The sequence below is a fragment of the Salvelinus alpinus genome, chromosome 12 (assembly GCF_045679555.1).
Source record: "Salvelinus alpinus chromosome 12, SLU_Salpinus.1, whole genome shotgun sequence".
In the NCBI taxonomy this organism is placed as follows: Eukaryota; Metazoa; Chordata; class Actinopteri; order Salmoniformes; family Salmonidae; genus Salvelinus; species Salvelinus alpinus.
The window spans coordinates 57,826,123-57,838,199 of record NC_092097.1 but is presented as its reverse complement, the minus strand read 5'-3'; the positions used below and the strand labels follow the sequence as shown (position 1 = coordinate 57,838,199).

Genomic DNA, 12,077 nt, shown 5'->3' with positions numbered 1-12,077 from the left:
GAATTGAGTTACATGGAAGGTTCTGCGATCGAGCTCTGAAGCAGAGCTTCCTCGATACTTCCTGGATACGGTATTGAATTGAGTTACATGGAAGGTTCTGCGATCGAGCTCTGAAGCAGAGCTTCCTCGATACTTCCTGGATACGGTATTGAATTGAGTTACATGGAAGGTTCTGCTATCGAGCTACGAAGCAGAGCTTCCTCGATACTTCCTGGATACGGTATTGAAATGAGTTACATGGAAGGTTCTGCGATCGAGCTCTGAAGCAGAGCTTCCTCGATACTTCCTGGATACGGTATTGAATTGAGTTACATGGAAGGTTCTGCGATCGAGCTACGAAGCAGAGCTTCCTCGATACTTCCTGGATACGGTATTGAATTGAGTTACATGGAAGGTTCTGCGATCGAGCTCTGAAGCAGAGCTTCCTCGATACTTCCTGGATACGGTATTGAATTGAGTTACATGGAAGGTTCTGCGATCGAGCTCTGAAGCTGAGCTTCCTCGATACTTCATGGATACGGTATTGAATTGAGTTACATGGAAGGTTCTGCGATCGAGCTCTGAAGCAGAGCTTCCTCGATACTTCCTGGATACGGTATTGAATTGAGTTACATGGAAGATTCTGCGATCGAGCTACGAAGCACAGCTTCCTCGATACTTCCTGGATACGGTATTGAATTGAGTTACATGGAAGGTTCTGCGATCGAGCTCTGAAGCAGAGCTTCCTCGATACTTCCTGGATACGGTATTGAATTGAGTTACATGGAAGGTTCTGCTATCGAGCTACGAAGCAGAGCTTCCTCGATACTTCCTGGATACGGTATTGAATTGAGTTACATGGAAGGTTCTGCGATCGAGCTCTGAAGCAGAGCTTCCTCGATACTTCCTGGATACGGTATTGAATTGAGTTACATGGAAGGTTCTGCGATCGAGCTCTGAAGCAGAGCTTCCTCGATACTTCCTGGATACGGTATTGAATTGAGTTACATGGAAGGTTCTGCGATCGAGCTACGAAGCAGAGCTTCCTCGATACTTCCTGGATACGGTATTGAATTGAGTTACATGGAAGGTTCTGCGATCGAGCTCTGAAGCAGAGCTTCCTCGATACTTCCTGGATACGGTATTGAATTGAGTTACATGGAAGGTTCTGCGATCGAGCTCTGAAGCAGAGCTTCCTCGATACTTCCTGGATACGGTATTGAATTGAGTTACATGGAAGGTTCTGCTATCGAGCTACGAAGCAGAGCTTCCTCGATACTTCCTGGATACGGTATTGAAATGAGTTACATGGAAGGTTCTGCGATCGAGCTCTGAAGCAGAGCTTCCTCGATACTTCCTGGATACGGTATTGAATTGAGTTACATGGAAGATTCTGCGATCGAGCTACGAAGCAGAGCTTCCTCGATACTTCCTGGATACGGTATTGAATTGAGTTACATGGAAGGTTCTGTGATCGAGCTACGAAGCAGAGCTTCCTCGATACTTCCTGGATACGGTATTGAATTGAGTTACATGGAAGGTTCTGCGATCGAGCTACGAAGCAGAGCTTCCTCGATACTTCCTGGATACGGTATTGAATTGAGTTACATGGAAGGTTCTGCGATCGAGCTCTGAAGCAGAGCTTCCTCGATACTTCCTGGATACGGTATTGAATTGAGTTACATGGAAGATTCTGCGATCGAGCTACGAAGCAGAGCTTCCTCGATACTTCCTGGATACGGTATTGAATTGAGTTACATGGAAGGTTCTGCGATCGAGCTCTGAAGCAGAGCTTCCTCGATACTTCCTGGATACGGTATTGAATTGAGTTACATGGAAGGTTCTGCTATCGAGCTACGAAGCAGAGCTTCCTCGATACTTCCTGGATACGGTATTGAATTGAGTTACATGGAAGGTTCTGCGATCGAGCTCTGAAGCAGAGCTTCCTCGATATTTCCTGGATACGGTATTGAATTGAGTTACATGGAAGGTTCTGCGATCGAGCTCTGAAGCAGAGCTTCCTCGATACTTCCTGGATACGGTATTGAATTGAGTTACATGGAAGGTTCTGTGATCGAGCTACGAAGCAGAGCTTCCTCGATACTTCCTGGATACGGTATTGAATTGAGTTACATGGAAGGTTCTGCGATCGAGCTACGAAGCAGAGCTTCCTCGATACTTCCTGGATACGGTATTGAATTGAGTTACATGGAAGGTTCTGCGATCGAGCTACGAAGCAGAGCTTCCTCGATACTTCCTGGATACGGTATTGAATTGAGTTACATGGAAGGTTCTGCGATCGAGCTACGAAGCAGAGCTTCCTCGATACTTCCTGGATACGGTATTGAAATGAGTTACATGGAAGATTCTGCGATCGAGCTACGAAGCAGAGCTTCCTCGATACTTCCTGGATACGGTATTGAATTGAGTTACATGGAAGGTTCTGCGATCGAGCTCTGAAGCAGAGCTTCCTCGATACTTCCTGGATACGGTATTGAAATGAGTTACATGGAAGATTCTGCGATCGAGCTACGAAGCAGAGCTTCCTCGATACTTCCTGGATACGGTATTGAATTGAGTTACATGGAAGGTTCTGCGATCGAGCTCTGAAGCAGAGCTTCCTCGATACTTCCTGGATATGGTATTGAATTGAGTTACATGGTAGATTCTGAGATCGAGCTACGAAGCAGAGCTTCCTCGATACTTCCTGGATACGGTATTGAATTGAGTTACATGGAAGGTTCTGCGATCGAGCTCTGAAGCAGAGCTTCCTCGATACTTCCTGGATACGGTATTGAATTGAGTTACATGGAAGGTTCTGCGATCGAGCTACGAAGCAGAGCTTCCTCGATACTTCCTGGATACGGTATTGAATTGAGTTACATGGAAGATTCTGCGATCGAGCTACGAAGCAGAGCTTCCTCGATACTTCCTGGATACGGTATTGAATTGAGTTACATAGAAGGTTCTGCGATCGAGCTCTGAAGCAGAGCTTCCTCGATACTTCCTGGATACGGTATTGAATTGAGTTACATGGAAGTATCTGCGATCGAGCTCTGAAGCAGAGCTTCCTCGATACTTCCTGGAAACGGTATTGAATTGAGTTACATGGAAGATTCTGCGATCGAGCTACGAAGCAGAGCTTCCTCGATACTTCCTGGATACGGTATTGAATTGAGTTACATGGAAGGTTCTGCGATCGAGCTCTGAAGCAGGGCTTCCTCGATACTTCCTGGATACGGTATTGAATTGAGTTACATGGAAGGTTCTGCTATCGAGCTACGAAGCAGAGCTTCCTCGATACTTCCTGGATACGGTATTGAATTGAGTTACATGGAAGGTTCTGCGATCGAGCTACGAAGCAGAGCTTCCTCGATACTTCCTGGATACGGTATTGAATTGAGTTACATGGAAGGTTCTGCGATCGAGCTCTGAAGCAGAGCTTCCTCGATACTTCCTGGATACGGTATTGAATTGAGTTACATGGAAAGTTCTGCGATCGAGCTACGAAGCAGAGCTTCCTCGATACTTCCTGGATACGGTATTGAATTGAGTTACATGGAAGGTTCTGCGATCGAGCTACGAAGCAGAGCTTCCTCGATACTTCCTGGATACGGTATTGAATTGAGTTACATGGAAGGTTCTGCGATCGAGCTCTGAAGCAGAGCTTCCTCGATACTTCCTGGATACGGTATTGAATTGAGTTACATGGAAGGTTCTGCGATCGAGCTCTGAAGCAGAGCTTCCTCGATACTTCCTGGATACGGTATTGAATTGAGTTACATGGAAGGTTCTGCGATCGAGCTATGAAGCAGAGCTTCCTCGATACTTCCTGGATACGGTATTGAATTGAGTTACATGGAAGGTTCTGCGATCGAGCTCTGAAGCAGAGCTTCCTCGATACTTCCTGGATACGGTATTGAATTGAGTTACATGGAAGGTTCTGCGATCGAGCTATGAAGCAGAGCTTCCTCGATACTTCCTGGATACGGTATTGAATTGAGTTACATGGAAGGTTCTGCGATCGAGCTACGAAGCAGAGCTTCCTCGATACTTCCTGGATACGGTATTGAATTGAGTTACATGGAAGATTCTGCGATCGAGCTACGAAGCAGAGCTTCCTCGATACTTCCTGGATACGGTATTGAATTGAGTTACATGGAAGGTTCTGCGATCGAGCTACGAAGCTTCCTCGATACTTCCTGGATACGGTATTGAATTGAGTTACAAGGAAGGTTTTGCGATCGAGCTACGAAGCAGAGCTTCCTCGATACTTCCTGGATACGGTATTGAATTGAGTTACATGGAAGGTTCTTCAACTCTTTGAACATGGATCTCAGTATTAGACTTCACTCATGGTGACAATATCACCGCAATATCTTACCTGTTGTGTGAAATGGAAATGTGTCTGTGTGTGTGTGTGTGGGGGGGGAGAGGTTGGGGGTGGCAATGATTTGCGTAAAACCTGTTACCGAGAAAGCTCTGTATATTCTTCTTCCTGTGTTAATAACAGCAAGGGGGCTATTTCCTCTTAACTCTGTCCTCTACCCAGAATGCACCTCTTCTCCTTATACTGGCCCCTCTCCTAGCCACTGCCAACATCCAGCCAGAGAACTCCAGCCTCTCTCAAATCAAATCAAATTTTATTTGTCAAATACAACAGGTAGACCTTATAGTGAAATGCTTACTTACGAGCCCGTCAGGAAATACGGATAAGAAAATACGGATAAGAATAAGAAATAAAAGTAACAAGTAATTAAAGAGCAGCAGTAAAATATAGGCTGTCTCATTGTTGTCGGTGTTGTGTCTGTTGTGTCGGCAAACTTAATGATGGTGTTGGAGTCGTGCCTGGCCGTGCAGTCATGACTGAACAGGGAGTACAGGAGGGGACTGAGCACGCACCCCTGAGGGGCCCCCGTGTTGAGGATCAGCGTGGCAGATGTTTTGTTACCTACCCTTACCACCTGGCGGAGGCCCGTCAGGAAGTCCAGAATCCAGTTGCAGAGGGAGGTGTTTAGTCCCAGGGTCCTTAGCTCAGTGATGAGCTTTGTGGGCACTATTGTGTTGAATGCTGAGCTGTAGTCAATAAATAGCTTTCTCACATAGGTGTTAATTCTGTCCAGGTGTGAAAGGGCAGTGTGGAGTGCAATAGAGATTGCATCATCTGTGGATCTGTTTGGGCGGTATGCAAATTGGAGTGGGTCTAGGGTTTCTGGGAAAGTGGTGTTGATTTGAGCCATGACCAGCCTTTCAAAGCACTGAATGGCTACAGACGTGAGTGCTACGGGTCGGTAGTCATTTAGGCAGGTTACCTTAGTGTTCTTGGGCACAGGGACTATGGTGGTCTGCTTGAAACATGTTGGTATTACAGACTCGGACAGGGAGAGGTTGAAAATGTCAGTGAAGACACTTGCGAGTTGGTCAGCGCATGCTCAGAGTACACATCCTGGTAATCTGTCTGGCCCTGCGGCCTTGTGAATGTTGACCTGGTTAAAGGTTTTACTTACATCGGCTGCGGAGAGCGTGATCACACAGTCGTCCGGAACAGCTGATGCTCTCATGCATGTTTCAGTGTTACTTGCCTTGAAGCGAGCATAGAAGTGATTTAGCTCGTCTTGTAGGCTCGTGTCACTGGGCAGCTCCCGGCTGTGCTTCCCTTTGTAGTCTGTAATAGTTTGCAAGCCCTGGCACATCCGACGAGTATCTGAGCCGGTGTAGTACGACTCAATCTTATTCCTGTATTGACGCTTTGCCTGTTTGATGATTCGTCTGAGGGCATAGTGGGATATCTTATACGCTTCCGGATTAGAGTCCCGCTCCTTGAAAGCGGCAGCTTTACGCTTTAGCTTAGTGCGAATGTTGCCTGTAATCCATGGCTTCTGGTTGGGGTATGTACGTACAGTCACTGGGGGGACGACGTCATCGATGCACTTATTATTCAAGCCAATGACTGATGTGGTGTACTCCTCAATGCCATCGGAAGAATCCCAAACATTTTCCAGTCTGTGCTAGCAAAACAGTCCTGTAGTTTAGCATCTGCTTCATCTGACCACGTTTTTATAGACCAAGTCACTGGTGCGTCCTGCTTAAATTTTTTGCTTGTTAGCGGGAATCAGGAGGATAGAATTATGGTCAAAGGGAGAGCTTTGTACGTGTCTCTGTGTGTGGAGTAAAGGTGGTCTAGAATTTTTTTTACCCTCTGGTTGCATATTTAACATGCTGGTAGAAATTAGGCTTAACTGATTTATGTTTCCCTGCATTAAAGTCCCCGGCCAATAGGAGCGCCGCCTCTGGATGAGCGTTTTCCTGTTTGCTTATGGCGGAATACGGCTCATTGAGTGCGGTTTTAGTGCCAGCATCGGTCTGTGGTGGTATATAGACAGTGGTGAAAAATACAGATAAAAGCTCTCTAGGTAGATAGTGTGGTCTACAGCTTATCATGAGATACTCTACCTCAGGCAAGCAAAAACCCCTCTCCAAATCAAATCAAATTGTATTGCTCACATATACACATTTTGCAGATATTATTGCGGGTGGAGTGAAATGCTTGTGTTCCAACAGTGCAGTAATATCTAATAATTCACAACAATACACACATCTAAAAGTAAAAGAATGGAATAAAGAAATATATAAATATTAGATTGAGCAATGCCGGATTGGCATTGACTAAAATACAGTAGAATAGAATACAGTATATACAAATGAAATGAGTAAAGCAATATGTAAACATTACTAAAGTGACTTAGTGTTCGTATCAAGTATCAATTAAGACCCAGATGCAGACCATGTCAAAGTAAGAATGTTTATTACAGCAACAGGGGCAAAGGTACAGGACGGCAGGCTTAGGGTCAGGTCAGGCAGAGGTCAGTAATCCAGAGGTGGGGCAAAGTTACAGGACGGCAGGCTCAGGCTCAGGTCAGGCAGAGGTCGGTAATCCAGAGGTGGGGCAAAGGTACAGGACAGCAGGCAGGCTCAGGGGCAGGCAGAGTGGTCAGGTGGGTGGGTACAGGGTCAGGACAGGCAAGGGCCAAAAACCAGGAGGACGAGAAAAGAGAGAATGGGGAAAAGCAGGAGCTGACACAAAAACGCTGTTTGGCTTGACAAACAAGATGAACTATCAACAGACAAACAGAGAACACATGTATAAACACACAGGGGATAATGGGGAAGATGGGTGACACCTGGAGGGGGGAGGAGTCAATCACAAAGACAGGTGAAACAGATCAGGGTGTGACAGTACCCCCCCCCCCCCCTTCTAGGGGCGCCACATGGCGTCCTACCTGGGCGCATACCTGGTTGACCGGGGTGCCGGCGGTGGAAGTCGGCGATGAGGGCTGGGTCCAGGATGTCCCTAGCGGGGACCCAGCACCTCTCCTCCGGACCATAACCCTTCCAGTCAACAAGGTACTGGAAACCCCTGCCCCGTGGTGAAACCCTCCCAGAGGTCCTGGTACTCCGCGGGAATGGCGGAGAGGTCCGGAGCACCTTCCGAGCCCCCAGGAAACGTCCCGGGGAAGGTTGTGCTAACTTCAGGCAATGGGCGTGGCAGAATGGGCTCCAGCCCATGATGGCACCAGTAGACCAGTTAATGAGAGGATTGTGTCGTTGGAGCATCCCAATACCACAGGAATCAGAGGGGACTTGATGAGCAGGAACATCAGGGTAGCGTCCAAAAGCTCTCATCAGCCCCAGAGTCAATGAGAACCCCGAGAGATTTGGACTGGTCTCCCCACAGCAGAATAGCATGAAAAAGGGTGTGAGCAGGGGGAGCAGGAACGTTCTCCATATGGCCCACCAGAGTACTTGCTCCTACCGGTGAGCCTAATTTCTTTAAAGGACAAGAGGACACGAAGCTCAAAGACCAGGGCACACTGAGCTAGGAATTCCCGACAGGTGCTCGGCTCTCCATTCAAGCGTTCCAGAGGAGGTAAACGGGGCTCCCAAAGGCAGCTTTGATGCACCTGTTCTGACCTCACCTTCTGGATGATAGCTGGGTGAACAGGCAGTGGCTCGGGTGGTTGTTGTCCTTGATGATCTTTTTACCTTCCTGTGACATCGGGTATTGTAAGTGTCCTGGAGGGCAGGTAGTTTGCCCCCGGTGATGTGTTGTGCAGACCGCACCACCCTCTGGAGAGCCCTGCGGTTGTGGGCGGTGCAGTTATCGTACCAGACGGTGATACAACCCGACAGGATGCTCTCAATTGTACATCTGTAAAAGATTGTGAGGGTCCTAGGGGCCAAGCTGAATTTCTTCAGCCTCCTGCGGTTGAATAGGTGCTATTTCAGATTGTCAGTGATGTCCATTTCAGATTGTCAGTGATGTGTGCGCCGAGGAACTTGAATCTTTCCACCTTCTCCACTGCGTCCCGTCTATGTGGATAGTGGGGTGCTCCCTCTGCTTTTTTCTGAAGTCCACGATCAGCTCCTTCATTTTGTTGACATTGAGGCAGAGGCGCCAGGGCCCTCACCTCCTCCATGTAGGCTGTCTCGTCATTGTTGCTAATCAGGCCAGCCAGCTGGTCTGAGGACGCGGCTTGGGATGCTGTCTGGGCCAGCAGCCTTGCGCTGATTAACACACTTCAATGTCTTACTCACGTCTGCCAGGGAGATTGAGAGCCCACAGTCCTTAGGAGTTGGCCACTGTGTTATCCTCAAAGCGGGCGAAGAAGGTGTTTAGCTTGTCCGGGAGCAAGACGTCGGTGTCCGCGACGTGGCTGGTTTTCCCTGTAGTCCGTGATTGTCTGTAGACCCTTGCCACATACATTTCATGTCTGAGCCGTTGAATTGCGACTTCATTTTGTCTCTGTATTGATGTTTTGGCTGTTTGATTGCCTTACGGAGGGAATAACTACACTGTTTGTATTCGGCCATATTCCCAGTCATCTTGCCATGGTTAAAGGCGGTGGTTTGCGCTTTCAGTTTTGCGCGAATGCTGCCATCTATCCACGGTTTTCCTTGTTTGGGTAGGTTTTAATAGTCACAGTGGGAACAACATCACCTATACACTTTCTGACAAACTCAGTCACAGTTTCTGTGTATAATCAACCTCTCTGTGCCTCTCTCTCCCTGTCCCCCTCTCCAACCTCCCTGTCCCCCTCTCTGTGCCTTGTCCCCTTCTGTCCCCCTCTCTAAGTTCCCTATCCCCATCTCTGTGCCTCTCTCTCCCTGTCCCCCGTTCCCACCTCCCTGCCCCCCTCTCCATGCCCCTCTCTCCCTGTCCCTCTCTCCAACCTCCCTGTCCCCTCTCCATGCCTCTCTTTCCCTGTCCCCCTCTCCATGCTTTGTCCCCCTTCTCCGTCCCCCTCTCCGTCCCCATCTCTGTGCCTCTCTCTCCCTGTCCCCCTCTCCATCCTCCCTGTCCCCTCTCTGTGCCTCTCTCTCCCTGTCCCCCTCTCCAACCTCCCTGTCCCCCTCTCTGTGCCTCTCTCTCCCTGTCCCCCTCTCCAAGTTCCCTGTCCCCCTCTCTGTGCCTCTCTCTCCCTGTCCCCCTCTCCATCCTCCCTGTCCCCTCTCTGTGCCTCTTTCTCCCTGTCCCCCTCTCCATCCTCCCTGTCCCCTCTCTGTGCCTCTCTCTCCCTGTCCCCCTCTCCAACCTCCCTGTCCCCCTCTCTGTGCCTTGTCCCCTTCTGTCCCCCTCTCCAAGTTCCCTATCCCCCTCTCTGTGCCTCTCTCTCGCTGTCCCCCTTTCCAACCTCCCTGTCCCCTTTCTGTGCCTCTCTCTCCCTGTCCCCCTCTCCACCCTCCCTGTCCCCTCTCTGTGCCTCTCTCTCCCTGTCCCCCTCTCTGTGCCTTGTCCCCTTCTGTCCCCCTCTCCAAGTTCCCTATCCCCCTCTCTGTGCCTCTCTCTCCCTGTCCCCCTCTCCAACCTCCCTGTCCCCCTCTCTGTGCCTTGTCCCCTTCTGTCCCCCTCTCCAAGTTCCCTATCCCCCTCTCTGTGCCTCTCTCTCGCTGTCCCCCTCTCCATCCTCCCTGTCCCCCTCTTTGTGCCTCTCTCTCCCTGTCCCCCTCTCCATCCTCCCTGTCCCCCTCTCTGTGCCTTGTCCCCTTCTGTCCCCCTCTCCAAGGTCCCTATCCCCCTCTCTGTGCCTCTCTCTCCCTGTCCCCCTCTCCAACCTCCCTGTCCCCCTCTCTGTGCCTTGTCCCCTTCTGTCCCCCTCTCCAAGTTCCCTATCCCCCTCTCTGTGCCTCTCTCTCGCTGTCCCCCTCTCCAACCTCCCTGTCCCCTCTCTGTGCCTCTTTCTCCCTGTCCCCCTCTCCAACCTCCCTGTCCCCCTCTCCAACCTCCCTGTCCCCCTCTCCGTGCCTTGTCCCCTTCCGTCCCCCTCCCCAAGTTCCCTGTGCCCCTCTCTGTGCTTCTCTCTCCCTGTCCCCCTCTCCGTCCCCATCTCCGTGCCTCTATCTCCCTGTCCCCCTCTCCAACCTCCCTGTCCCCCTCTCCATCCTCCCTGTCCCCTCTCTGTGCCTCTCTCTCCCTGTCCCCCTCTCCATCCTCCCTGTCCCCTCTCTGTGCCTCTCTCTCCCTGTCCCCCTCTCCAACCTCCCTGTCCCCCTCTCTGTGCCTCTCTCTCCCTGTCCCCCTCTCCAAGTTCCCTGTCCCCCTCTCTGTGCCTCTCTCTCCCTGTCCCCCTCTCCATCCTCCCTGTCCCCTCTCTGTGCCTCTTTCTCCCTGTCCCCCTCTCCATCCTCCCTGTCCCCTCTCTGTGCCTCTCTCTCCCTGTCCCCCTCTCCAACCTCCCTGTCCCCCTCTCCGTGTCTTGTCCCCTTCCGTCCCCCTCTCCAAGTTCCCTGTGCCCCTCTCTGTGCCTCTCTCTCCCTGTCCCCCTTTCCGTTCTTTGAGCCTCTCCCAGTCCCTTCCATTCTCCCTGCAGTCTTTAAGAACGTAGAACAGATTCAATGAGCCAGAATGAGAAGGGGAGGAGAGAAAGAGAAATGAAGAGAGATGTGGAAAAATGAATGGGCTCACATTGTACAGGAGAAAAGGGGACTCGGCAGCGAAGGAGGCCTATATCTCCTGAAGAGTCTTTTGTCCCAACGTGAAGTAAGCCGAAAGAATGCTCCTTCATGGCCGGGTCTTTAGGGAACAGTCCAAGATTGATTTCTGCTTTCACTGAGAGGAAAGTAGAGCGTTCATGAGGGGCATGCAGAGTTCCTTCTCCTAGCTTCACTCTCGTTTCTTTCTCTCCTCTCTCTCTCTCTCTCCTCGTCACCTCTCTCCCCTCATCCTCTCTCTCTCCCCTCCTCACCTCTCTCTCTCTCTCTCTAGATGTACAGTGAGCTCCAAAAGTATTGGGACAGAGACCCAAATTACACCCCTTTTTGTACACAGTCCCCCCATTTTAGGGGACCAAAAGTATTGAGACAAATTCACTTATATGTATATTAACGTAGTAAAAAGTGAAGTATTTGGTTCCATATTCAATGAATACATCAAGCTTGTGACTCTGGTTGTGTTTCAGATGATTTTGTGCCCAATAGAAATTAATGGTAAATATTTGTATTGTGTCATTTTGGAGTGACTTTTATTATAATATATAATATGTTTTCTACATTAATGTGGATGTGGGAAAATCCTGAATGTTGAGTGAAAAATGAGTGATGATGCAGAAATATCATACCTCCAAGTTCACTTAAAAAAAAAAAAAATTATATTTATATTTATGCATCTGTAACTTGTTCTGTCATCTGCCGTGGGTGGTGTGATGGCAGAGGGTTTGAGATGTGATCATTTTATTAGACTAATTTAAAAACTAGGGGGGCTTTTTCTTTCTCACACTCCCTTCTTCTGCACGCTAGACCAGGATGAACAGAGAAAATCGTGTTTTTAACTTGACTATGGGGCCGGAGGGTGCAGATAATAAGCTGCAGTGAAGCACGTTTGATTCCGTCGAGTCCCATGTATGATTGACATGAGAACTCTTAACAGGAGTTATGTAACTCTCTTCAACATGGCTGAATGACAAGTTGGCGACCACACTGACTTGATGTAGCTAGTCGGGTGAGAGGAGTTGTGACTGTGTGCCAAGCGTTGTGGTGGGGAACATTGAAGGGGTTAAGGAATGCTGTGTGTCTGTGCCAAGACGGCAGGACTCTGCTCTAAA

The 12,077-nt window shown here is 49.4% G+C and overlaps 1 protein-coding gene across 2 annotated transcripts in view; it reads left to right on the top strand.

The window, feature by feature from the left end:
- Positions 1-12,077, top strand: part of slc6a11b (solute carrier family 6 member 11b) — a 91,191-nt gene that overhangs the window by 22,731 nt on the left and 56,383 nt on the right. The window lies entirely within an intron of this gene.